The following is a 26,670-nucleotide window of genomic DNA, read 5'->3' as shown; positions in this document are numbered from 1 at the left end:
ATCATTCAAATTAAGGCAAAGAAATTCTTGCTTGCAGCAACTGTTTCCAGAGATAGCCCTGGGCCTTCTAGAGACTGCTTAGTCTCCTCAGCAGGCCATGGGTGTTACTTGCTGAAATACCACCCTCATTATGGAAAGGCTTGTTGGGTGTCTACCATATGCCCCAGGACGATGTACTGAGTTCTTGTGTTTCTCATGTGTTGTTGGATGACTCTTTCAGTCCACTCTGAAGCTTTTGTAGTAGTAAGAGTGAGTACCGACTATGTGCAAGAGCAGGGCTGGGATGAGGGAGAGGTGAGCAAGGCACCTAGGATATAAAACTTAAGGGCGCACCTGGTGCCAATCTTGCATTAGCATAACCCCGGGAGAGAAAGAGAGAGAGCTTGTTGAATTTTGCACCATACACTCCTCCCCTCTCCTCGGTCCTGCCCTGGTTCTTCAAATCTGTTTTCTCATATGCTTTGTCACAACAGCCTCATTTAATGGGTGGGGAAAATCCGAAGCCCACGGTGGTTAAGAAACTTGCCCGGGATCCCACAGCTGGTCCCAGCACACTGTTGCCTGACGCTGACGTTACCTCCTTTACTCTTCCCACAGCCCTCAGACGTAATGGGCACGGATAGTATTGGTTCAAAAGGACCGACCGCTAAATTTCCAGGAATTCAATGAGTCAGCTGTTAAACACAGCCATTATTAAATAACAAACGAGACAACCGTAAATAATGAAATAAATTCTATCAGAAGCGAGTGTACTAAGTAATCCCAACCCATCACTTTCTAGTTCTGGTTCCCGAGGGTCAGGAGGGACTCCTGCCTCTGTGAAGACGATGGAGTGAGGGGCCCTCGGATTCAAGTCTCAGCTTCATTCCAGCTCTCGGTGTCCGTTTTCTCATCGACAGTTCGGAAGCAACGGACAGATGTCACATTGCCGCCGGTGGCGATGTCTGTGGTGTCTGTCACATGCTGTTGAACACAGCTCTTAAATGCTTTCTGGCCACTCGGTATGTGCCAAGCATTGTTCTAAGGCCCTTGCTTATATTTTCTTATTAGTGTTCCAGCAACCTACTGAGATAAGGATTGTTTTTCTCCTGTTTTTAGATGGGGAAATAGCCTCGGCACAATGGAGTACCTTTCCCAAGGTCACACAGCTGGTACGTGGCAAAGGCAGGAGTCCCTCTTGGACAATCCCTGGGACCTAGGAGATGCTCAGTGACCCTCACTGATCAGCTCCTGCGGCCCCCCATCCAGGAGATGTCTTGGGCCCCAGGGTCATTTTCCCTGGGAGCTTCCAGGTCAAGTGTCAGAAAGCATAAAGAAAGGCCCATCAACTTTTCAGATGGTGGGTCCCAAAGCTGGCCCAACCCCGGAGCAGGCAGGGGGCAGAATCCAGCCCTCTGCACCCAAACCCTCCTGTCCTCCCTGTCCAAGGGCACCTCCAAGGCAGCTGCAGCTGCTGCTTTGGAGCAAAAAAATCCCTTCTCTGTAGGGCGGGAAGAGGCCGGCTCCTCCCTGAGCCAGCCGGATGCCACTTCTTCCGGTCATTCTCCAGGGCGGATCCATTGTAGGAATCAGCCAGGCTGGCCACAAGGAAGAAAAACACCCGCTTCCCATACTCCCAGCACCAGTGGTGGAAAGCTCCAGGCTTGAGCTCCCTGAGACCTCTCCCTGGGTCCCGGGAGAAGTCATCAGCCCCACTGGGGTGACATGCTTCCACAGCTCACAGGCCTGGAGCAGCTGACAACAGAGGCTGAGGAGGCCGTGGGCCTCAGTGAAGGAGGGTGGCTCTGTGTACCAGGCAAGCCTAGGTTTGAATCTCGCCTCTGCCTCTTACAAGCTGGGTGTCCCTGGCTAACTTCTCTGAACTTCAGTTTTTCCTTCCACAAAATGGGAGAATACCCAACTTAGGGCGTCTTACAGAGTTATGGTTTAAAGGTCAAAGAAATGTGTACCGAGTACCTGAGACATGAATGGTAGAAGGAATGAAATAAATGGTAAGTGAGCGAATCCTCACAGCAGTTGTATGCCAGGCGCTGCGCTAGGCAGGAAGGTCCAGACAGAGAAACCGGGAAAGAAGGTGCCGGAGTGGTGGGGTGGGGGAAGGCCAGGGAACACAGGGTAGGGCCTAACTTGCCCCATCCAGGAGCTCCCTGAGTTATTGCTGGGGCCTACTATGTGCCTGGGGGTATCATGGGGAATCCCACTATGGGTACAACCCAGCCCTTCCCTCTCAGACACAACACTCACATGCACAGAAAACTCAAGGACAGTACAGGCGATAAAAGTCTTAGAGACTGGGACGCCTGGGTGGCTCAGTTGGTTAAGCGGCTGCCTTCGGCTCAGGTCATGATCCCAGCGTCCTGGGATCGAGTCCCACATCGGGCTCCGTACTCCACAGGGAGCCTGCTTCTCTGTCTGTCTCTGTCTGCCTGTGCTCTCTCTCTCTCTCTCTCTCTCTCTGACAAATAAATAAATAAATAAAAATCTTTAAAAAAAAAAAAAAAAGTCTTAGAGACTGGGGCTCTTGGCTGGCTCGGTCAGAGGAGTGTGCAACTCTTGGTCTTGGAGTTGTGAGTTCGAGCCCACGTTGGGTGTAGAGATTACTTTTGAAAATTAAATAAATGAGAAAAGCCTGAGAGACAAGGTGCAAGGAATCATAGAGTGAGAAATGCCGTGTACCTGAGAGGGATGAAGGACCCTTGTTCAGACTCACAGAAGAGACCTGCAGGTGAGGGGAGGCCTGAGTTCTACAGGACAGAGGAGGACCCTGGCCACAGCTTGCTTTCCTCTGCTCCAGCAGTCCTTCCCCCAGCGCCCCTGCCCTGCCTCCACTGCTTGGGTCCAGGGCTGAAACACCATAGGACCTGTCTCTATGGGACCTCGAAGCCAAGCTGGGAGCCTGACTCGATGGCCTGTCCCCACTCACATCCTACAGGAGTGCTGGGGCCACGCAGGGAGAGGGAGTGTGGAGCTCAGGAAACAAAGCCACTTGCAAGTCCCTTGTGGGCTGGGGAGATTGGGATTGGAGCTGACCCCTTGTCCCGGATCTGTTTCTCCCTCTTTGGCTCCCTCTTGTACGACTTGGTCTCGGCTGAGTCCAGTGGACCTTCCTGGGTTGAAGAGACAGTTCCAGAAAAAGTATGGAGGTCACGCGAGGGAGGCAAGTTGGAAGATGAGGCCCTCCTCAAACTTCCCCGCCAGGCCCTTGCCAGGCCCCAGCAGGCGTGGCCTCCTCCCTTCCCTGGAGGCCCGAGTGTGCTCCTGCAGCTCCCTGCCCTCTTTTTGTCCAAGGTGAGTTTTCTCTTACAGCACACTGTCTTTGCGACAGCATGCTGGTGTCTGGGGACACAGCCTCCTAGTACGTGCGTGCTCTTATGTTTTACCAAGAGGCTACCTTTCTCCCCACCCAGTAACAGTGATACCTTCATAAGCACTAAAGGAGACAGCATGGTGATAACCCACTCCGTGCTCCATGCCCAAATGACATTAAAAAGGTATCTGTTTTTAAAATGAGGGGAACAGAGGAAATGCCCAGTCCACTTAATCGTGTGGGGCGCGGGGCTGCCCGGTGTCTGTGCTAGCGGAGCTCGCACCTGTGTCAGCCGCAGCACTGTCCTGTGATGCCTGCCAGGGTGCGTGTGTTTCCCCCAAGTGCATTTTCGTGTTCCAGATCACGTTACTCTCAGAGAAGGTGACTCTTTTTGGAAGAAATAGGCTGTCTCTCTGCTCCTTATGTGGGGGATGGGAAGGGAAGCCGTAAGAATCAGTGATTACAAGAGTGGGCTCTGGGGGCGCCTGGGTGGCTCAGTCGGTTCAGAGTCTGCCTTTGGCTCAGGTCATGATCCCAGGGTCCTGGATAGGGTTAGGGAATCCAGCCTTTGCCCAGGGGGGAGCCTGCTTCTCCCTTTCCCCAACTTCCTGCTCCTGCTTTCTTTTGCTATTCCACTCTCTCTCAGATAAATAAATAAAATCTTTCAAAAACAAAACAAACAAACAAAAACCACAAGTGGACTCGGAAGCTGGAAAGGCAGGGGTTCGGTCCTGACTTTGGTCTCTTGCTCCTTGTATAACCTTAGGGAAGGGGCTTGGCCTCTTGGAGCCTCAGTATCCTCATCAGTGCAGAGCCCAAGAGTGAATGCCCTCACAGAGCTCGGGTGCATTAGGTGGGGTCCTGTGGGAACGACGGGGCTGGAGGTCCATGTCGGGGCTTTGGGGCCACTTCTTGCTGTGTGATTCCGGGAAGAGCACCAGCCTCCTGAGGTTTGCTCACGTCTGATCCGTTTTGCACAGTTCCGTGAGTTAGGGGAAGGTCAGATGAGGTCTCTACACCATAAGGAGCATGCGGTAAGTGCTCAGTAAACAATCGCCTATGACAGGCTGTCGTGAGGGACTGAGAAAGGACAGGAAGATGACATCCTTTCCCACTTGGCTCTTTCTGTGTTTCTCTTTGGAAGCCCGGTCCTGGGCCTTGGGGCAGTGAGCAGCCAGCTGCTGCCCGGCAGGGGGGAGGGGCACCCTCCCTGCTCCTTTGCTTGCCCCGGCCTGGCCTTCGGTGGCTCTGGGTAGGTCTACGTCCCCGGCCACGACAAGAACCACGCTCATTTGCGGCGTCCTTACTGTGGAGGCTTAAATTCAATGGCTCTGGGACCGCGGGGCCACCATCCCCTCCTACGACCGGGCCGTGTTTTCATTCCTAACCATCCTCCCTCACCCAGAACACTTGGGATTCTCTTGTCTCCAGCAGAACCCCAAACACCTCCCACCCTCTCGTTGGGATAGCGGTTAATTAAGTGTCTGTCAGTCACACAAACCGGAGGCAGATATCAGATGACTGTTCCCTCAGCCTTTTCCCGAAAGGCCCACGTGGGCTGGTTTCCTCAGCTCAGCAACATTGGCGCTCCTTGGCCGCCAGTCTTCTCGGCCACTCAGGGCGACGGCCCTGGGGCTGGCGAGCAGCTGTTGTCCATCTCCTGGAGCCAAGCAGGGAGCTTAGCCTGCAGTAGACAGCCATATCTGGTAGGGGCCGAAAGGAAAGCAGCCTGCTGGTTATTGGGCTGCCGTGAAAACTTCAGCCCTGGAGGTCTCTCACAAACAGGATAGAGTTTCATCTCTCTGGAATGTGTTAGGGCAGCAAGGCCTACCCGTCCTCTCTGCCCAGATGAAATCCATCTTCCATGAAGGACTGGGCCCCACGTCTGAGCTGCACAGAACTACACAGATCTCCACGAATAGAACATAGAGCTCCACTCATGGCCGCCAAGGCCTTGAATGACTATCTTTCTCCAGGTAACATGTTTATTTCCTTAACTCCCTTGAAGGTGAGCATTCCATCCCACGTGATCACCACACATCACTTAGCATGGCGCTGGATACTTCTAAGCATCCACTGAGGCCCCGTGTAGTTAGGTGGCTGCCCTTGAGAGGGGAGCAGAGCTTAAGAGGATCGGTAGGTTTGGGGGAAGCCAATGAAGGGCTGGAGTTTGGGGAGCTGCCTGAGGAAAGTGGGCTCCACAGGGCAGGGCTGTGGAGCTCAGTGCTGGGGACAGCCAGAGAAGGTAGTAACCTGGGGAGAAAGGGCTGGGGCCTATAGACAAGGAAGACCATTGACGGCCTTCAGAGTTTTGTTGAGAACCATCCCTGGAATCCCCCACATGGCACCCCTCTTTGTGTCAGCCTGGCATTCAGTCTTGACTGCTGACCTCCAGCTGACCTCCAGTTGACCTCTGGCTGACCTCCAGCTGGACGGGTAGGGGTGCAGGAGAAGTGTGAATGAGATGTAGTTTCAGGAGAAATGGGGACTTGGGTGGGCAGAACCGAAGGATGAGCCTCCAGGCCAGGAGTGATACAGGGAGGCAAAGACTCAGAATGGCCCAGACCACAGGGCTCCCTGCAAGCCTGGGGATGTGGCCGCACCCTGTGTCCTTAGGGGGAGATGGAGCTCTGAGCTTGACCGACCTGGGCTGACCCTGGGGTAAGAGGGAGAATGACCAACAATGGTGGCCATGGCAATGTTTCACACATGTGCGGTTTCACGGTTTACAGAGGGCTTTCGTACCTGTTAGCTCAGGAACAGGGAGAGGGTGGAGACGTTTAGTTGCCTCTACTGCATCTGCTTCCTGGAGGGCCTTAACCCTGACCCTCCCATTTCCCCTCCCTCTTTCCGGGACTGAGCTCTTGTGCTGGGCTATGCGGCCTCGCGCAGATCTAGAGCGGGTTGACAGCAGGGACAGGCTCTGGAAGCGTGCTCCTCAGAGCAGCTCTGCCTCCTCGCCCTTAATCCTGCCCCCCTCCCTCCCAGAGGCGTGGTCCTACGCCCGGCTTACCTGGGTTCCCAGGAAGGCTGGGGAGGCGGAACCCCTCTTTCTGTGTCTCCCAGAAGGGAGGAGCTCTGGGCTAGGAGGAGAGCTGAGCTTCTGGTACCTATTGGCATCACAATAATCTGTTTCTTTCCTCACCTGTTCTACCTGCTGGCCACACCCCCAGCTTTTCCATCTTGTTCTGCCAAGGGCACTGTGGGTCCACCAGCCCCGAAGGTCAGAACCTGTTTCCCACACTGAGTCAGATCGCCGCCTCCTTCCTGACAAATGGCACACGGGGCAACAACAGTCCTGGCCTTGGTAAATTGCACCGATGTTCCTCCACCAGCCCATGAGAGTCTTTCCAACTTGGGGATTCTAGTTGCAGAAACTGCACCCAGCCTCTGCAGCCCGCCCTGGGCTGGCCAGGGACGTGACAGAGGCAGAGGAAAAGTATGTGGAAGCCCAGAAGAACCATGTTTTTGACAAGAAATACGGGCATGTATCAAAGATCAAGAGCGGTGGGCCACAGGGGAGAACTGCCCCTCGTGGAGAGATGGGACAAGGGGCCAATAGGAGACACTGTGGACTTCAAGTGCAGGGTGAGGAAGGGGAAAGTCAACTGGGCCCAGGTGTGCGGATCTGGTCTGGCTACCTGGAAAGCACAAGTAAGTTTGATGTATGTGATTCTGAACTGATGAGACTGGCAGATCAGGACACGGACGTAGCTTTTGTATGTTGGGTGGCCTCACCTAGAATTTTCAGGCTAGGACATAAAAGTGTGAGTTAGATGGTCCCATCTATTTGAAACGATGTCCTATTACAACCCAGACCCACAAGACATTGTCCCTGAGGAGTCACAGAAAGAAGTATGGGGTACTGCGAGAGTAACAGTCCAGCATCATGAGAAGTCTGTCTTTAATTAATTAAGTAATTAAGAGAGCATGAGGGAGAGGAAGGGCGGAGGGGGAGGGAGACAGAGAATCTTAAGCAGTTTCCATGCTTGGGACGGAGACTGACACGGAGCCTAATGTGGGGCTCCATGTAGGGCGGGAGGGCTAGATTTCATGACCCTGAGATCATGACCTGAGTCAAAATCAGGAGTTGGACTCTTAACTGACCGAGCCCCGCAGGCGCCCCACGCAAAATGAAAAGTGTTATGGGGAAGGCTGCACGGTTCAGGAAGAGTGGTAGAAGGTACAGCAGTCTGGAGAATTTGATGTCATCCCCTGGCATCAGGTGACCGTTTGCCTGGAGAGTCAGTGGGGAACTAGAAGAAAAACATATAGTCAGCTTGGCTGGGGCACATCCAGGGTGCAGAAACGAAGTCAGGGTAGGTGTGGTTATGCTGTGGTAATAACCACAAAATCTTGGTGGTTCACAATAACAAAGGTTATTTTTCATTTATACCACGTGTCTGTTGTGTGTTGGCTGTAGGTCTGCTCAGTGGTTTTCACTCCTGGGCTGATGGACAAATGCCGGGACTTTTTGATCTGGGACTCTGGCGGTGTCATAGCAGAGGGAAAAGAGACGCCATGACTCACTCACTGATCCTCAGCACTTCTGTCTGAAAGTGACACCTGTCACTTCTGCTCATTTCTTTGGCCAGTGCGAGTCCTCTGGATGAGCCTAAACTCTCCTGGGAGAGCAAAGGATAATTCTCCCCTAATGACCAAAAATAAAGTTTACCACAGAAAAGGTCCTAAAAGTCAGTTTCTGCTTTAAGCCATAATCTAGCCACGAAGCTGGCTTCTCAAGCTATTACTTTCCCGGGGGGGGGGGGGGGCGGCGGGGGGGTCCTTTTCAGGACCATGTTTGAGGCATAAATATTTCTCTTATCTCCATAAAATGAAGTATCACAAAATTGGAGTTTTGAAACGTCCTGTTGTCTGGTTGGGGGTGTTTAGGGCTGTGGTTTATTTTTGTCCAGGGAGCAGGTCCATCCCCAAACGCCCTGACCTGGCCAGGTTTTGGCTCTCACTCTGCTGTAGTAAATCCCAGGACCTCCCCTCCATCGGTGTCCGCATCTGCCTTGCTTTTGGGGTGTGTACCCACTCTCCCTATTTGACTTGCTCCAGGGAACCCCGGACTGCCAAGAGGGGAAGGGCACGAGCCTGGCTGGGGAGGAGGACCTCACCTCTCCTCACAGTTCAGTTGGTCTGAGAAGTATAGAAATCTGTTTTCTTTGGGATGTGGCTCAGATATTTTCATTTCATGGAAACTGATGCCTCCAAATCCCAGATTTTTTTTTTTTTTTTTTTCTTTTTTTTCTTTCCAGGCTGGAGTGCCTCTGGTACAAGGTGATAGTCTGGAGAGTATTAGCAGCCACCTCTTCTTTCTGGGTCAGGATCAGGCTTATGTAATTAGAAGTCTGAAGAGGAGATGGGGAGACAGTCAGACTCACCCCAGCCAACAACCTTCCCCTGCAGCCTTCTGGCTGGTTGTCACAGAATTCTAGAGCAGGAAGAGACCTTGTACCTAACGGCCTCTCCTCCGTCTCCTCCCAACTGGACATTTGAACATCATGAGGACCAAAATGCAGCCCACTTGTCCTAGGTGTCAAAGGCGGGGCTTCACATGACCCCATGGGCACCCCATATCCTATCCTTCAACTAACTTCCAGATTGCTTCCCTCCACCCCTCCCCATCTCTTCCAACAAGATAAACACATCTGTGACCCCATCCTGAGGGGACCTGGGGGAAGGAAGGAGGGGGGAGGGAGCCTCCCCAGTGCAGACAATCAGGGACTCGGCCTTGACTTGGGTTGTTATGATAGGACTTGCCTCTCTTCTCCAGCTGGTGGGAGTACTGACCCCAGGGAGCTCAAGTCCTGGGGGAGGGAGAAGCTGGCCAGGGAGAAAAGATAAGAGAGAGAAGGGGAGGAGTCTGGCCAGCTCCCACCTCCTGGTTGCTGTTCCAGCCAAGTGGCTGAACTGGAGAAAGAAAACTGATAACAGATAAGGATGCTTGCTTTCCTGTGGCCTTGTTTACCTAAGCTTGAGTTCTTGCTGGTCCCTGGGGGTGGGGTGAAGGAGCTTTGTGGGTAGAAGGCAGTGTGGGGTTCCTGGACCGAAACTTGCTTTCAGCTGCCTGAGGTCTGAATGGCTCAAGGATCTTCTCTTACCTCCCAGCCCCACCCCCAGACTTCCTGTGCGATGCCAACTAGACAATGGCTCAAGTTGAAATATGAGGCTTTCCACATTTGGAGTAGGGCCTTTCACCCCAAAAGCAGTGGGCTTGGTGACTCTGCCTCTCACCTGGCCTCCTGGGTGTCTGGGCGCCTGGATAAAGATCTCCAGCCCCAATAAGCCTTATGGTAACCTCCTGGAGCTAATCTAAATATTCTCTGCCTTGCTATTTCTGCACGGCATTCCTCAGCCTCCCTGAAAGACATGGAGTCTGAACTATTATCTGAGGAGCTGAAAACCATCAAAGGGCAGTCACTATGTGCTGGGGAATAGGCACAGAGTAATGAAAAAAAACCAGACCCAGTCCATGCCCGCGTGGAGATTCAAAGCACTTAAATGATTCTGTGAAACAGGGGCCAAGGCAGGATGTGCTGTGGAAGCACCTAGAAGACACCTCACCTTCCTGATGGTTGGGAAAGACTTTCTGAAGGATGAACAGGATTGTCTCGACAACTGAGAGAGAGAGACAGGGAAAGAGCATCCCAGACAGATGGAAGCACTGGGGAGGAGAAAGAAAGTGGGGTATGCGGGGTTTGGGGGGAAGAAAGTAGTGGTGTTTCGTGAGACCCAGAGTGGGAAGGAAGCAGTAGTGAGAGATGAGGCTGCAGAGGCAGGCAAGGGTGAGTAATGGCAGGCAGAGAGGAGGAAGAAGGAGGACCTGGGGGGAGGAGAAGAATGGAGATGGTTGGGTGGGAGATGGAAAGACTCTAGGAGACTTTTCTCTACAGAGAAATGATAACCACAGTCATTTATGAGATACTCTTAGCTGGTAACTCTGGGCAGAGCCCTCACCGGGCTCAGCTGGTGGCCTTCTAGCATCAATGCTCCCCAAACACCTGTGGGTTTGGGGCTGCCTCCCATGGATTCCTCTTGGCCTCAGCCTCACTGTGGTAGGCATCTTTCTGGTCCCTCAGCCCAGCCCTGGGTGGTGTGACATGACACCAGACTGGTGATGTTGTCCTGAGTGGTCAGCATCCCTGAAGCAGCTCACCCAGGTAGGAACCAGTTCCTTTGAAGCTGTCTGCATCCGCCCACCATCCCCATCTGTCCTCATAGGGCAGCAGGTAGAAGGATCCAGAATACCTTTCTAATTGAGCTGAAATACAAGGCTTGAGTCACCCCCAAGACCCATCAGCAACTCATTCATTTGCCCCCTACTCATCCCTTCCTTCCTTCCCTTCCCTTCGATGGTTATTGAGGGCTTATCGACTCTCTGGAACTAGCACACACTAGGTATCTTCACTGGCTCGAGCTCTATTTTCAATCCAGGAAGTCCCAGAGCTGGTAACGCTAAGTTTAGTGGGTCAGGGTACAGGCTCCAACATCACATCACAGGGGTTCAAATTTTCTAACCACCTCCGTGACCTGGAGGAAATCTCTTTTACACCTCAGTTTCCTGATCTGTAAAACAGGTAACAATAGGACCTATTGTGTAGGCTTTTGGTGGATTAAAGGAGAGATTCCTGTATAAGGTTTTGTGTACAGTAAGTCACTGAATATTAGTAACTACTGTTTATATACGTCAGCTGCTTACTTTGGAACAGGAAATTGTTAGGAGGGAGTCTTTGGAGTTTTTTACTGAGATGGTAACACAACAAAGTTAAAGCTATCTGTGCTAACAGCAACTATTTTTGTATTCACTTCCAGTATTATGATGATCATGATAATAAAAATCCAGAAGTGCATAGAACTTTAGGCTTTCTTTTCATCTACTCCAGCAAACCTGCTATATATAGATTCAGGAAATGACCGTGGTGTATGCAGTCCTCGCCCATATCCACGCCGAGATGTGAGAATGCTGGATTTACATTCCGTTCCATCCCTTCCATCTTGTGTGATTGTGGATAACATCTTGGAAGCCGTTTCTCCTCATCTGTTTGAGGGAGATGATAATATCCTTTCTGGGTTATGGGAAGTAGCACTAATATGGGCAAATGCCCAACACATAACAGAGAATTAGTAAATGCTAATTCCTGCCCCTCTCGATGTAGTGTGGGGTTTGGAAAATGGGAGGTACCAAGGGTTTTTTTGTCCCCAGGCTGGCCCAAGCCCCCTCCAGCTTTCCCATAGGAAGCCCCCAACCTACCTGAGAGGATAGGCTCATTAAATCAGGCTGATGGGAGCAACCTGGCTGAGTTGCCTAAATCCCCTCCACTTCCCCCACAAAGGGACTTTCTCAGACAATAGGAGAATATTATGTTAATAATGAATGATTTTATGGGGTGCCAGGGTGGCTTAGTTGGTTAAGTGTCCGATTCTTGATTTTGGTTTTGGTCATGATCTCAGGGTTGTGAGATCGAGCCCCTTGTTGGGCTCCGTTTCCATGACGCGTGTGGAGCCTGCTTAAGATTCTCTCTCTCCCTCTGCCCTTGCTCTCCTCTAAAAAAAAAAAAAGAATAATTTTTTGTTTGTACAACATTTTAGAAATCACAGCATTCTTTTATATCTGTTTTCTAATTTCTTTTTCTTTTCTTTTTTTTTTTTTAAAGATTTTATTTATTTATTTAAGAGAGCGAGAGAGAGAGAGAGACAGAGAGAGCATGAGAGGGGAGAAGGTCAGAGGGAGAAGCAGACTCCGGGATCGTGACCCGAGCCGAAGGCTGTTGCTTAACCAACTGAGCCACCTAGGTGCCCTGTTTTCTAATTTCAATCTCACAAAGAGGCAGAAAGGAAGGTAATATTCCTATTTGACAGGTGAGAAAACTGAGGCTCAAGGGGGCTAAGCCGCCTGACCAAGAGCACACAGTTCCTGAGCTGGGATGGCAAGTCAGGCCTTCTAGTGCCACCGTACCCACAACTGAACAATGAGCAGGAGTTCTACGGGTAACTAGTGATTGGCCACTCAAATGATGCAGAACTATCTTCATTAAAATTTTTAAAAGATGAAAGTACTATCTGGCTCTTAGTCCTTTTCAGATTCATCGACTTCTTCTGGGCTTGGGAACCGCGTGCCCATGGGAAACGCTCTCCGGGGACAGAGAGACATACAGCCCTGCACAGCTGGAGGGATTTGTGGCAGCTCGCCCTGCAGAGGGATTTTCAGAGCTGCTTGTTAATAGGTGACTAATTGAGGTTACAAAATCATGCTGTCTGGACATCAGCTGTCACCAACAGGATTAGGAGCCTCTCATCCATTTAGTCTGTCTCTAAGAGATGACACAAACAGTGTGAATGTGGGGCCTTGGGAAGCCCCCTTTTCCTCTCTGGGCCTCAGTGTCCCCATCCGTAAATGGCTAAACCTTGTTCTCCACTCACCCCTCCCCCCACTGCCATCCCAATTACCTTAATTTGATTTTCTGTGTGCAGGTTGGTGGAACAAACATTTCTTGAATACCTGGAAACCAGTCTGGCTCTGCTATTACCAAAAGGTGGCTCTGGACCCGTCACTTAGCCTCTCTGGGTCACGGTTTCCACATACAGGAAAGACCGATGGTGGCTCTTTGGGGTCCTTCCAGTTCTAGTGTTCTCTACAGAAGCCAACCACCAGGGGTGGGCTGGGAAGCCCAAGAGGAATGTGAGGCCTAGGGGTTGCCTGGATGGGCCCGAATGAAAGGACCGAGTGTCTGGGCAGGGGCTCATAGAGGCTCATAGAAGCCCGTGGAGGGAAAGGAGGCCGGGGAGAGGGCCTGGACAGGCAGAGTTAGGAGGTGGGGCTGGGAAGAGGGGCTCGGAAGGGTTGGCTACCTCCTCAGGCCTCGCTTGTCCTGCCAGGCTGTCTCAAAGGAGGTTCTAAGGCCCAGACACAGGCTGGGGAGATCCTGTAAGGAGGCTGGAGCCAGTTACAGTGAGACAGGCCTCTCTGCCTCTGCAGGCCTGTCTGCCCGGCTGAGCCGGTCTGTCTGAGGCAGGCAAGGAGCAGAGAAATCCCGCAGCTGGAGCTTGCTGGGAAGGCCAGCACCGCCAGGCAAGCACAGGGTTAAAACCAGGCTCTCTAAGAAACAGCATCTTTGCTATCTGGTGTTTGGATCCCAGCATGGAGAAAAGGCAGAGTCCATAGGACTCCCCCCGCACCCCGCTGTTATCTGGAGGCAAGGCAGTTAAGAGGGAGGAGGGGGGCAGGAGGGCTTACAGGATCGTGGCCCAGTGGTTCTCTCCAGCTCTCTGGCCTCTTTCCCATGAGGAAAAGGGAACTTCTTTAAAAAAGGGCCCTGGAACCATGTCGAATCCAGCTGCTTTGAGAGACCTAGAAACTCAATCAGGGCGCAGAACAGAGTGGTCTGGGGGCTATATCCTCTTCCCAGCTAATGGGACCTGAGTTTCAGCTGTCACTACTCCCTCCTAGCAAACTCAATCTCCCCTCCGTGACACAGTGCCTTCATCTTTTAAAGAAGGAGAAGCGTCCCTTTGGCCTCCGCTCTCCCTCTGGCTCATGTCATGGGAATACACGAGGTCCTGTGGGTCCTTCATGAGGCCCTAGGAAACTATGGAGGTTTGAGGCTCAAGAAGAGCCTGATGGTGTTATCAGGACTCCTTGGGTCCTGGCCACCATGCTGGTCCCAGCCGGGCTCAGGCTGAGCAGGAAGCCAAGTGCACTTCCTTTTCCTCTTAGTACAACTTCAGAAATCTGGGGCCCTCAGCGCTTGAAGTCAGCTGACTGTCCTTGCCCAACAGCTGGGAGAGAGTGAGGGTCTTGGTTTCCGCACGGGAGCCCCTGAGTCTTCTTGGAAAATGACACATGTCTAAACCAGCCTCTCAGGCCATGAGCAGCTGAAAGAATGTGACTGCAGGGTCATTGGCCCTGAGAGGTCAGCACCCTCTGTGATGAGAGAGGGAAATTTAGGGGGCTTGTGTAAGATGTCTCCTATGAGCTGGAGATAGGTGTCCCAACCTGGGGTCTGAAGGCTGATCTTAGGGGGCTGTACCCCAGCCATGTGACCTTTGTCACACAAAAGCTCTCTGCCTCAGGTTTCACATCTGTAAAACCAGCACTATAGTAATAATACGTGCCTTGCAGGATTGTTGCAAGAACTAAACACGATCTAGAATGTTAGTGGTCCCGGTGGAAGCTTTAGCAAGTTGAATAAGCTCGATCACTGTTGGAGAAGAGAGAGAAGACAGAGTGGAGGGCAAGAGCGGTGGGCAGATGAACTTTCGTAACCTTGAGATGATGTGAACTTGGGTAGAAGTCCAGTGGAGACCCAAAGACAGTAGTCTTGGGGTGCGGGTCTGGCCCAGGCAATAGCATTCTTTGGATAAAGTTGTTTGGATTAGCTTCCTCTCCGAGAGAACACCAAATGGCAGATGATGCCGGTGCTGCGGGCCTCGAGATTCCAAAAAAAAAAAAAAAGTTGTTTGGATTAAAGGGATGGAGGCTGTAGAATAAGCAGGTTCTCCCAGGCATCCACCCTCCTTACCTCAGCCTGCGAACAGCTCATCACTGAAATGCTCAGAGCCCAAAGGCCTTTGGAAGCAAGTATGGAGAGAGAGGGCGGGTTCTGTGGTCAGAGCCTAACGCCAAACACGGGGACTTCTGTTCTCCTGGAAGCTGCTTGTTACATTAACTGGAACAAATTTCTTAACCAGTCATCCCTGGGCAAAGGGTGAGGCAAATAGGTCTTGCTGCTTCTGAGCTGGGTGACCTTGAGCATGTCATTTGACCTCTCAGCCAGGGTTGCTCATCTGTGACAAGGATCATAATCACGCCTCCCGAGGAATGCTAGTGAGGACGGAAATGAGATCACCGTGTGCTTTGGTCCTGCGTGGTGACTGGAAGGAGTGGTCGCGAGCGGCAGCCTCCACTCGCTCATGTCAAGGGGCAGGCCTGGCCACCACCTGGAGTGAGCAGAGGGAGATTCTAGGATCTTCTCCATCTCAAACGTGGCCACTGGGGAGCTTCAGTGCAAGGTACGTAGGGCCACCAGTTCAGAGGGCAAGGCTGAACAACAGGGAGGAATGTTCTCTGTCCAAGTGTCTGATAACTTTGTGCTGCCACCTTAAGAGCAATCGGTTTGGAGCCTCAGTTCTGTAAACTGTGCAAGTCCTACCCCCTTCCGAACAGAAGGGACAAATGAGAATTAATTAGTAAACGTGGCTGTCAAACGTGGTCGGTGTTGTTATTAACTTAATGTGTTTGTTTAAAAGGGGAGCGGGCCTGCCCCCGCCTGGGCATGGGAGCTGCCAGCCAGCCAGGTTTGATGGGAAACCCTGTAGATTGTTTCCACATGCGACTTTACAGCACAGATAATTAGTTGCAGCGGTGGAAGGCCTTGGAGGCAAGGACCCCAGGGCTTGGATGATGGATTTTGCAGTCCTTCATATATAGCGTGGAGGCAGTCCCTCAGGGAAGTTTGGTACCAGGGAGAGGGTGCCCCAGGCTGGGCACCGCTGTCTGGGGCCAGCAGGCGGGGCGAAGGAAGGTGTGGGGCTGGTGGGGGTAGGAGAAGATGATGCTGAAAGGCTTGTTTGTAACGAACAACCTGAGTTTTCTAGAACGGGTTGGCGTGTGAGGGTCGGCAGACAGCGTCTCTGTTCGGTTGGCTCTGGCTTTGGCTTTCTTTGGCTTTATTCGCTGCTCCTTCTTTCTGTGTGCTGGGCTCCCGAGTATCTTGGTCCTGTCTCCCAAAGCAGAATGGAGTAGTGGCCGAAAGAAAGGGCTCTGGAATCAGACTGCTTGGATGAAATCCTGGCTCCATGACTTCCTGGCTGTGTGACTTCGGGCAAGTTACATAACCTCTCTGTGTCTCGGTTTCTTTCATCTGCAGAGTGGGCGTGATGATATTTTATAGACTTGATTGCAGGGATTGAATAAGTTAACATTTGTAAAGCTTTTAGACGGATGCCTCCCTAGCACATGGTAAATGCTATGTAAAGGCTGGTTAAACGAATGAACGGGTTCTCATTGCCCTGATCTAGTGGCAGAGTGGGCTGCTTGGGTTGCCCATATATTTATACGATTTCCTCTCCCCCACACCATTTCAACACACCGTCTAAAAACAGTGTGTTTTCCGTGCTTTTAACATTTCATTGCATGGCTCTTTCTGACCCCTTGGTGGCTTGCAAGCTACCTACCCTGAGCCCATCATGACTCTGTGCACCGATTGTCTTCCTCGGGATCCCCAGATCTTGCCAGCTGCTGTGTTCTTTGTTCTTTGCAAGGTGATTCCTCATCAGAGAGGGTGAACCGGGCCTCTCTCTACACCACCCTCACTGTGCATCTGCCTTGAGTGTTGGGCATCGCCTGGACCCCAGCAGAGCACTGTTCTTGGGACGTGTGAGCCACGGGTGTGCTGAGGCACTGAGGTGTCTGTTTGGGGTGCAGCCAGTGCCTGGAATCCTTAGAGTGCCACAGATATCTGCTACGATGGTTTGTCATGGGGCCGAGCCAGAGTCTTGTACGCCTTCATGAAGGGTATTTTATGGACCATCTGCTCAGTTTTTTGCCTACTTTGGTGTGACTTAACTCAATACTTTCAAAAGCAAAGATAGAACGCTATTGAAAAGAGAGCTGGAAAATAAAAGCCAGTGTAAACCACAAATATAGATAAGTAATCAGCAACTATTTCACCCGGAAACCTGGGCAGACTGTGTGGCTGGTTAAAGGTGTATATAGGCGTGTTGTGTGTCTATCAAGAACCTTTAAATGTCCACTTGGGCACCTGGGTGGCTCAGTTGGTTGAGCTTCTTCCTCTGACCTTCTCCCCTCTCATGCTCTCTCTCACTCTTTATCTCTCAAAAATCTTTAAACAAAATGTTCACATGTTTCAAAATAATATCACCTCTGGGAAACTATCCTCAGGAAACGCCATGAAATTTACCAAATTCTTTCTGCACAAAGATGTTCTTCGTGTAGCTATTTATAAAAGGAAAAATTGCAAATAACCAAAACGTCCAGCGTTTGGGGTAAGGTGATGGAAAACTATGGCTACACCAGTTCCAGTGGTTTTCAAATTTTTGTAGCTTTATGAGTTGCCTGAGAAACCTACTAGGGAGAGGATTCCCAGCCTCCACCCCTGGAGGTTGATTGAATGGGTCTGGAATAAGATCCAGAAATCTGCATTTTGAACATACCCCGTATAATTCCAATGAGATGTTCTGCAGTTCACATTTGAGAAAAATGATCGACGTAATGGGATATTTTGCAGTTATTTAAAATGATGTTTATAGAGAGATTGTAATAACATGGAGGAATGTTTTAAAATTAAAAAAGTATGTAAGATTGTATATATAACTCTGCATCCAATTATGAAATAACACTATGTAAAACAAAGCAAAATTGTATAAAAATGTAAACAGAGGCAGAACCTCAGGGTGGCTGGGTTATGGTGAAGTTCTTTTTTTGTTGTTTTTTATATTTTCCAAAATTTCTGAAACTGAGTATTATTTTTATAATAAACACCATACACGTATATGTTTAAAGCAGAAATTGTTCTTTTCACAACAAATTAAGAGGCTCCCTGTTTGGGGGAACTCATACTCTGAGGGGTTTCATTTTGTCGGTAAACAGACTAGGACCCTGAGGCAAAGCAATGCTGGGTTCTTCATCTTCTGGGGGTCCCGGACCCTTCTTGGAAGCGCTCACCGCCGGGCTTCCCCTACGGTTAATAAACTTCTAGAGTTATCCAGCACACAGTTGTCCCCTCCCCCCACCCCCAGTCATTGTTAAGAGCTTCCGCCTAAAGAATTCTTAGCATGGGATGGGATGGTGGGTTATTTTGTGGAGCTGGACCATTTCAATGTAGGTCTCTTGAGAATATTTTCACTGAGATCATGATTCGCGCAGGACGGCGAAGTCCTTTCTCAGGGAGCCGGAGATGGAGGGAGCTCAGCTGTTCTCTGAGAGAGTCGTGCCTGAGCATGCTAGCGGCGCCGTAAGAAGCACCACCGACCATGTGGTTGAAACCATAGAAATTTCTTGTCTCTGTCCTGGAGGTTGGAGGTCCTAGACTGAGGGTCAGTAGAGTGGCTTCCTTCTGAGGGGCCTGAGGCGAGGATCTGTTCTGGGCCTTTTTCCTGGGCTCATAGACATCTTCTTCCTCCCCCCTGTCTTCACGTCATCTTTCTTCTGTCCAGGTTTGTGTTCAAATTCCCTCTTCTTAGAAGGACACCAATCATATTGTATTAGAATCCACTCTCATGACCTCATTTTAACGTAATTAACCTCTTTAAAGATCCTATCTCCAAATGTGATCACATTCTGAGGTGGAGGGAGGTGGGTCAGAACTTCAGTATATGAGTTTGGGGCTCGGGAGACACACAGCTCAGCCCAGAGGAAAGCTTTACTGAACAGAAGATGGTAGAAGGCAGACCTCATTTCAGGAGTCCAATGGGTCCCCGACAAGTCAGATTGAACTGTTGGAATGTGTCTGGTAGCTTGAAAATGAAAAGTTTGAGGCAACATGAGCTGTTTTTCACTGAGCCCAGGCCAGAGAGGGTGTGCTCAGGCCTGGCTTGCTACGTGTCTGGTGCTGCTGGTAGGTATGTGCCCCTGCCATGGAGACAGAGCCTCAGCTTAACCCGCTTCCCTCTTTGTCCGGTTGTTGGACTTTCCAGTCACATGACCGGGGTTGAGGGGTGTTGGGGCAGGAACCTGTCCAAGCCTCCCCTGCAGAAACGGGAATAAAAATTCCTGTCCTGTCTATCTCACAGGCTGTTGGAGATAAGGTAAGGAAGGTGCTGTGTTAGCTCCAGAGCTCTTTCTGTCCCCACCAGTTAGGCAGTGCAGGGAACATCCTGTCTCACTGGGAGCCGGTGGGCATGAGCCTCTGAAGGCTTTCAGTTCACTCCTGCTCAGAAACTGCGTTCAAGAAGGTGAGGCAGCTTGGCCTCTGATCGTGCCATATGTTTGTTGATAAAGCACCATCATAAGGCCCTTTGCCAAAGGCCTCCGGACATTGTTAAAAAAAAATAAATAAAACCACCTTATGTGAAAGTCACATATGTTCCTCATATGAACATTTATAAATGGGATATAAAAAAACAACAAATAAAATTCCCCATTCCCTACCCTTCTACCTCTTTCCTACCATCTGAAGACACCCCCCCGGCCCCTGCCCTCATAACTTAATATCTTCCTGTGTTTCCTATGCTTATATAAATCTGTATGTACATACTTGAAAAAATGATAATTTGGTTCATACTGTTTGAAAACTTGTGTTTTTAACCTAATGAGTACCTGTAGCCTTCTTTTCCACATCATTTCATGTAGATGGATCTTGAACCTTATTTTTAAGTGCTGTATAATATTCCATAAAACAGATATACTAATGTGTTATTTAACCATTCCTTCTCTAATGGACTTTTAAGTTATTTCCAGTTTTAAAAAACATGATGAAAACGACTGTGGTGAATATCTGTGAGCACTTTTGTGAATGGCCCTCTGTAGGATGAAACTCTAGACTTGAAGTAACTGACTCAAAGGGGATATTGACACATTTAAAATGTCCATAGGGTTTGTAAATTGCTCTCTAAAAAAAAAATATTGTATCAATTTACACTTTCTCCAACAGTTTCTGAGAATCTGTCTTTCCTGATATCCTTGCCAGCAATGGATGTTATGCTCTTTTTTTGCCATGCATTCTCTAGAATGTCAAGGCTGCCTCTTTTTTTGAGATTATGTTCTTTCAGTATCTTCCCAGAGGTACTCAAAATCATGATCACAAATCCTATTGGAGAGATGCAGCAGGGTCTAAGACCACAAGGACTTGTCGACAATTTATTTCTCAAGGAGTCCTTTGAGCACTGGGAGCTTATCCAAGGGGGACCGGGATTTTCAGCCTGAACCGGGTTATTGCACGGACCCACAGAGAAGCTCCTGTCTATCTTTCTTTTCCTGTGAGAGAGGAAAAAAGAAATGAAGGCGAGTTTGAGCATCCAACCAGACCCACTGACCTTGAAACAGTTCTCTAGCTATCTGTCTCTCATCTGATTGGTTTTTCTGCTTCTCTAAATAGTGCTTATGGGGGGGGTGCCCCTATGAAACGCTTAGAGTCAATCAGCTCCTTATCAGCAGGGAAGGCTGGCCTTGCCTAAGCTCATTCACCCCTGATCTTGTGAGGACAGAGCGGACACTGGCCGCTGCCCAACCCAGGGGGGGCAGGCCAAGTGCCTCGTTAGGATACCAGTCAGCCTGGGGCCCCAAAGCAATGAGGAAAAAAAAAATGCAGTTCTGATAAAGTTATGCAGAATATTGTGTTTGGAAACACATAGAAAGAAGCAGTTTTTATAACTGAATAGATGCAGGTTTTTCATAGTGTTTTTCTCTTGAATCCCACCACAGATGGTGCCATATGTCTGGGGCTTAGGATTCGCTCTGAATCGGCTCCTCTGGTATTTTCTCCAGCCCCAAGTCATGGCAGATTAAGTGTGCTCTGAGGCTCTGGGATTTTCCAGTCTTTCATGGAGGCCCTGCCCGCTGGGATCCTTGAAATGGGGCTTCGTTGTTTCAATGATTGGTTCAGAATAACTACATCACAGGGCAGTGGTGGGGATTTCACTGAAAAGCATGTGAAGGCACCTGACAGTGTCGGTACTCAGGCAATGTTAATTTCCTCCCCTCTTAGAAGCTTGTTCCATCTGAATCATGGGATTGACAGGGCAGGACTTTGAAGACTTTCAGAAGTCCTTTATTGCTTTAAATGCAAAGTTCTAGAAAAACAAAAAGGGAGAGGTGTGAAATTGGCATTTTTCTACCTTCCCTTGAGGCCATAGCCTGTACGGTGCCCACCACAGGGTCCTCATAAGCAGTTTTTCATTGAGTTGAGCTGAATCGAATCAAATCACGCTTGTCTTCACTCTGTCCAAGGTGAAATACGTGTTGATTCATGGGGCAAAAGCTTTCCTCCTTCCTGGAGCTTCTGAACTTCTGCATTTTCACAACCTATGGAAACTTGCATTCCATGTTGGAGGGAGGGAAGTCAAACTGTGCATCTCCACAGTGGGCTAAGCTCAGGGCTGCGTGTTATCTTCCCAACAGCACTAGGAGTATGTTACTTTCTGATCGGAGAGCCAGAGTTCCAAGCATTTCTTCCCAGGGTCACACAGGTGATCGGGGCAGAGCCGGGACTCAGTGGCAGGTCTGCCTGACGGCATTCTGCTCACCACCTCCCTGGCCTCGGGCTGGCCAGAGGGAGTCCACGTCAGGAACAGCAGCTGATTGTTGAGTTTAAGGTCCAAGTAGACAGAAAACCCCCCAGCTCCCGCACCTTCCTGGTTAGCTGGAATGTCAGGCGGCTCAGAAGGACCACTGCTGTGGGATAAAACTGTGTTATCCTGGGCTCAGGAGTCGGACAGTGAGGGACAAGAGAGGGCTCTGTAGGGGTCTCAGTGGGGCGAGTTTGCAGCCTCCTCCACGGCCCAGGCCTTTCTGTGTGTCCTGATCAAGACCCTTCCATAGCAACTTTCTTAGGAGAGGCCCACCCTTTCACTCAGCCCCAAGGGACCACGGTGGCCACTTTAGAAAGCAACCATTCATGGGTTCTGTCATTCATTCCTTCACCTAGTGACTGTTCATTGGAGCCCCACGTGTGGGCCTCCCCCCCATCCCTCTGGGTGCTGGGGATAAAGCAGTAACAAAGGAGGATACTATCCTTGCTCTCCAGAGGCTAGTTGGGCAACAGAGAGACAGTTAAAGTCAACAGTCACAGAGGAAAGGCACGGATCACACTTTCTTAAGTGTGACAAGGAAAGGAAGGTGCCCAGAAATCTAGAAATAACATTTATACTGAGACCTAAAGGGCGAGCTGAATTTGGTCAGGCAGAGAGGTAGACAGAGCATTTACATAAACCCACCAGGCTTGTTTTAGTGCTTTACAAATACTAACTCACTTAATCCTCCTAACAACCCTATGAATAGCTGCTATTATCATCCCCATTTTACAGATGAAGAGCCTCAGGCTCAGAGAGGTTCAATGACTTGTCCAAGGTCACCTACCTAGGGAAAGATCAGAGCCAAGATGGACCCTCATCAGCATATGGGTGGTTCTCAGAACAGGGTCAGGATGGGGTCTCCCGGGTGTGAGCACAACCCTAGAGCAACAGAACCCTTAGATGGAGCCTGGAGTTAAGGAAGACCTGGCCCAGCAGATATGAAAACAGTACTCAGGAGGGTGGAATCAGAGGCAAGCAGGTGGGGGGGGGCATGGAAGGAAGTATTTCTAGAAGGAAGGAGCTTCACCTGGCTAAATTCTGCCGACAGGTCAGGGGTGAATGAGGACTGAGAAATAACTGGTAGTTACCCTTGTAACCGGGGCAAGAGGCGAATGGTGAGAGCAAAGCCCAATGGTAAAGGGTTCAAGAAAAAAAAGGGGAGGAGAGGAATTTTAAATTTTGAGGAATTTTACTCTAAAAGGAAGAAGATAAATATGGTGGTGCCTGAAGAGTGACCTAGTCCCAAAAGATTTTTTTTTTTCTTTTTCGAAGATGGAGGTAATACAACATGCATGCACATGGGGCAGGGCTAGCGCACCCAGCACCCAGCACCCAGCGACACCCCTTGGAGAACACGAGGGGTTGGAGTCCAGGGGGAGCGCACAGCCGGCCCAGGCCGGGCTGCTTCGCAGCGGTCTCCGCAGGTGGGCCGACGGCCCCTGCCCCCTGCAGCCTTCCTGAGAATCTATAGCGGCAGCCCTCGGAGCAGCAGGGCTCCCTCCCCGGGTGCCACCAGCCTTTTGCTGATAGTGCAGGCTGAGGGGAGAGGAGCTGACCGTGGGGGTGGGGTTCAGGTTCAGCTGCATCCTTGCGGAGCTGCGAGCTGGGTGAGTCGGAGAGGGTTAGCTGCACTAACCAAAGGGAGTTTTCTAGACTTGGGCAGCCCCTTGTTTTCAGGGGCGCTGGGAACCCCTGCTGTCACGTAATAGACTTGGGAGCCACATAGCATCAGCTCATAGTCCCAACAAGATAGCCGTGAACCCTATTCCAGCAAGTTTACTTAAACTTACAGTAGAGTTTCTAATGCATGAAATTGGCCAGTCGGTGCCCTGGGGTGATAGACTCCTCTTCAGGGTCTGAACGGACGAAGGACGAAATGCCCAGCTCACAGGAAGCGCTGCAGGTTCCAGCGCAGCACCGCCCCCCCCCCCCCCCCATGGGTACCTTCTTAGCCTGGCTGCATCTGACAGAGAAATACACAAGACAAAGAGAGGGGAGGAACTACATTGGGAGAGCTTTGAATGCAAAATCAGGGGATTCCCCATTAGGGAAAAATTCCTCTGGTTAAAAAAAAAAAGAATTGGGTAAATGAGGCAGAAACGCGGCGCTGTAAGACACCCGGCACACCACAGGCCTGCTCACTTCATTAACCACTTTCTCATGTGAAAAAAAAAAGAAAAAGTCTCAAAAATAATACATAGGTAGATAGCCCCCACCCTCCACCCAGGAGAACGTGCGTTGATTTCTCTTTGCCCCAATTTATTGTAGGTTGTATTGTGAGTCGTCTTCCTACAAAGTAATAAAATGTAAATGTGGGTTTTAGGTATGCTAATGTTTCCGGCTGGCTGAGCTTGAATTCCCAGCCGGTTACCGGGCGAGGGGCCTACGAGGAAGCTGTGGGAACCGAGTGGGGGGTGGGTAGTGGAAGGGAAAACAGAAGTTCCCCATTGTTTCAGTTTGAGAAAACCGGGATTTGGGAAACCGTGTGATTTGATGTGAGCAGGAGACCTCAGAAGGGAATGTATCCATTAGCTGTCCAGAGGCAAGTGGGCTTTCAAAGGGCTGAGAGCAGTGAGCAGCCCCTTCGGATAGTCTTTCCAGCCACACGGTGGAAGAGGAGGAAAGACCTGCTTCACCTCCAGGCAGGGGCTGGTGCTCTGCCTCTGGGAGGCTGAGCTTGATTCCTCTTGAAGCACCCCTGGCCCCGGAAATGGAGCCCGAAAGGGGCCCTCCAGGTCACTGGGAGAAGGTCCCATTGTTGCCCCAGCAGAAGGCTGGGAGGCCTTCTGTGAGCTCATTCATTTTCTTTCTTGCTTCCTTTCTCTCTTTCTTATTTCTTTTTCTTTTTTTAAGTTTCATTTTTAATTCCAGTTAACATCCAGGGTTCTGTGAGTTTCAGGTGTACACTGGAGTGATCGTGAGCTCATGTTTTCTCAAATCAGTCTTCTAGCTTATAATGGAAATGGGTGGCGAGGGAGGATTCATGTATAGAAATTGGTTAAATTCAAGTTGATTTGGTAAAATAGGAAGTCCGTGTCATTCCAGAGTGGAATCCATCTGGAAAGAGGTCACAAAAGCACGTGACTTGGGTTTCTCATTTCTGGATGGAAAATCCAACGTTTTCTATACTTTGAGGGCAGGCTGGGCCCACAGGGACACTCCAGAGCAGCTGGGGAGACCCCAGGGTGGAGGCATGGAGGGCCAGTGAGGGGAGTGTGAGGGTGCCTGGGTGTGCTTAGGGGGCCAGACAATAAAGAGAGGTTGGAAATCTACGATTGGTGAGTTGAAGTTTAATAACAGCTGTGAGCTTCCAAGAACTTCAGGGAAAGTGATTTGATTCAAAGAGGTCTTGAGGCAGATAGAGAAGATGGAGCAGGGGAAGTTTGAGAAGGAGCTTTGAACTCTGTTTCCAAGATGATGGGCAAGGGGGACTGATGCTGGGGAAGGGTCATCCAATTGGTGGAGAGCCGCAGAGGGGACCAGAAGGGGTTACCGGGTGAGGAGAATTAAATGCGGTTATAGGCTGGGTGGCAACATGTGCATTTGTAACTGTTGCCAGTCCCTCGGGACCTACTATGTGCTGCCAGACTGTGGCCTCCCTGTGTATTGCCAGAACCTAGCACAGTGCCCGCACACTAAATGATACTCTTCCGTTGTGAGTCTGATGAATGAATGGATGAAGAAATAATAATAACTAAAATGTCTTGAAGCCACTGTAGAAAACAGAGTGGTGGTTCTTAAAAAAAATTAAACATATGGTCCAGCAATTACACCCCTGGGTATGTACCCCAAAGACTTGAAGCGGGGATTTGAGCAGATCTTGCTATCCTTACACCACGTCCTCTCTTCTAGTGCCAAGACGAGACCAGAAGGAGAATCAGAGTAATCAGCAGAGTTCATGCAGGCACATGTATTAAGCACCAGCTGTATACTCAACTCTGGACTCATTACTAAGAAGATCAGATAAGTAGAAACACTATTCCTGCCCTCAAAGAGATGACTTAGTTATGTGGGACTATGCAGCAGATAATGATCTCAAAGGATCTCAGACTGGACAGGACCAACCCCCTGGGCTATGAGATACAGAGGGAGCAACTCAGGGTGGGGGTGAGATAGTGAAAGACTTCTGGAGCCAGGGTTTCCTGGGAAGGAGTCATCCGCACATATTACTTTATGACAGAAAAACCCAAATGTGTAAATATAAACAACATTTGTACAAAGTCACAGTCCCTAAACTGCAAGGCTGAGATTCAAAGATCTCAAAGAAAAAAGTTGTGGTTGTTTTGAAGATTTTATTTATTTATTTGAGAGGGAAGGCGTGCACGCGAGGCTCCAGCGAGCTCGGGTTGGGGGAGGGGCAGAAGGAGAGGGAGAAGCAGACTCCCCTGCAAGCCAGGCTCCATCCCAGGACCGCTGACTGAATCATGACATGAGCCAAAGGCAGATGATGCTTAATGGACAGAGCCACCCAGGTACCCCCACCCCAAAAAGTTTTACTTTGTTTTTTTGCTGTTATTATTTTGGGCCAAATCTTATCTGGCGGCAGAACTTGACTTGAACTGGAGAGGCTCTTTACTGTTCTTACTTAAGCCCGTCTAAGTGAATGTTGGTGGGCTCACTGCAGAATACTGAGTGTGTCCTGATGGTGCGTCCTGGGGCCCACCGAGGGTGGTATGTTAGAGATGGTTATGGATCATGACTTCCTAAAATAAGAAAAAAATAAATGAGGGCCGCCTGGGTGGCTCAGTCATCGGCTCAGGTCACCATCCCAAGGTCCTGGGACCGAGCCCCACATTGGGCTCCCTGCTTGGCGGGAAGCCTGCTTCTCCCTCTCCCACTCCCCCTGCTTCTGTTCCCTCTCTCACTCTCTCTCTGTCAAATAAATAAATAAAATCTTAAAAAAAAAAAAAGAAAAAAGAAGTGAACTAAGTGAGACAAGGAAAGACAAATACTGTATGATCTTCCTTACACATGGAATCTAAGAAAACCAAACACAGAAAAACCAACCAAATTCATAGATGCAGAGAAGAGACTTGTGGTTGCCAGAGGTATGGGTTCAGGCAGAATGGGGGAAGGTGGTCAAAAGATACAAACTTCCAGTTATA

The 26,670-nt window shown here is 50.1% G+C and overlaps 2 long non-coding RNA genes across 3 annotated transcripts in view; both read left to right on the top strand.

Moving 5' to 3' along the window:
- Positions 1–828: 828 nt before the first annotated feature.
- On the top strand, positions 829–7,966 carry LOC123944646. The gene is made up of 3 exons (XR_006818822.1): positions 829–1,001; positions 1,099–1,151; positions 7,731–7,966. It is a non-coding gene; the product is annotated as an uncharacterized LOC123944646 (long non-coding RNA).
- Positions 7,967–15,205: 7,239 nt separating this feature from the next.
- LOC123944560 overlaps positions 15,206–26,670 on the top strand; it is a 35,297-nt gene continuing 23,832 nt past the window's right edge. For both annotated transcript variants that reach the window (XR_006818811.1, XR_006818810.1), the window contains exon 1: positions 15,206–15,325. This is a non-coding gene — a long non-coding RNA (uncharacterized LOC123944560). The remainder of the gene's footprint in view (positions 15,326–26,670) is intronic.

This window comes from Meles meles, chromosome 6 (assembly GCF_922984935.1).
Source record: "Meles meles chromosome 6, mMelMel3.1 paternal haplotype, whole genome shotgun sequence".
NCBI classification, from domain to species: domain Eukaryota; kingdom Metazoa; phylum Chordata; class Mammalia; order Carnivora; family Mustelidae; genus Meles; species Meles meles.
Note: the sequence above shows the minus strand (reverse complement) of the source record. Positions and strands in the feature narration are given on the sequence as shown.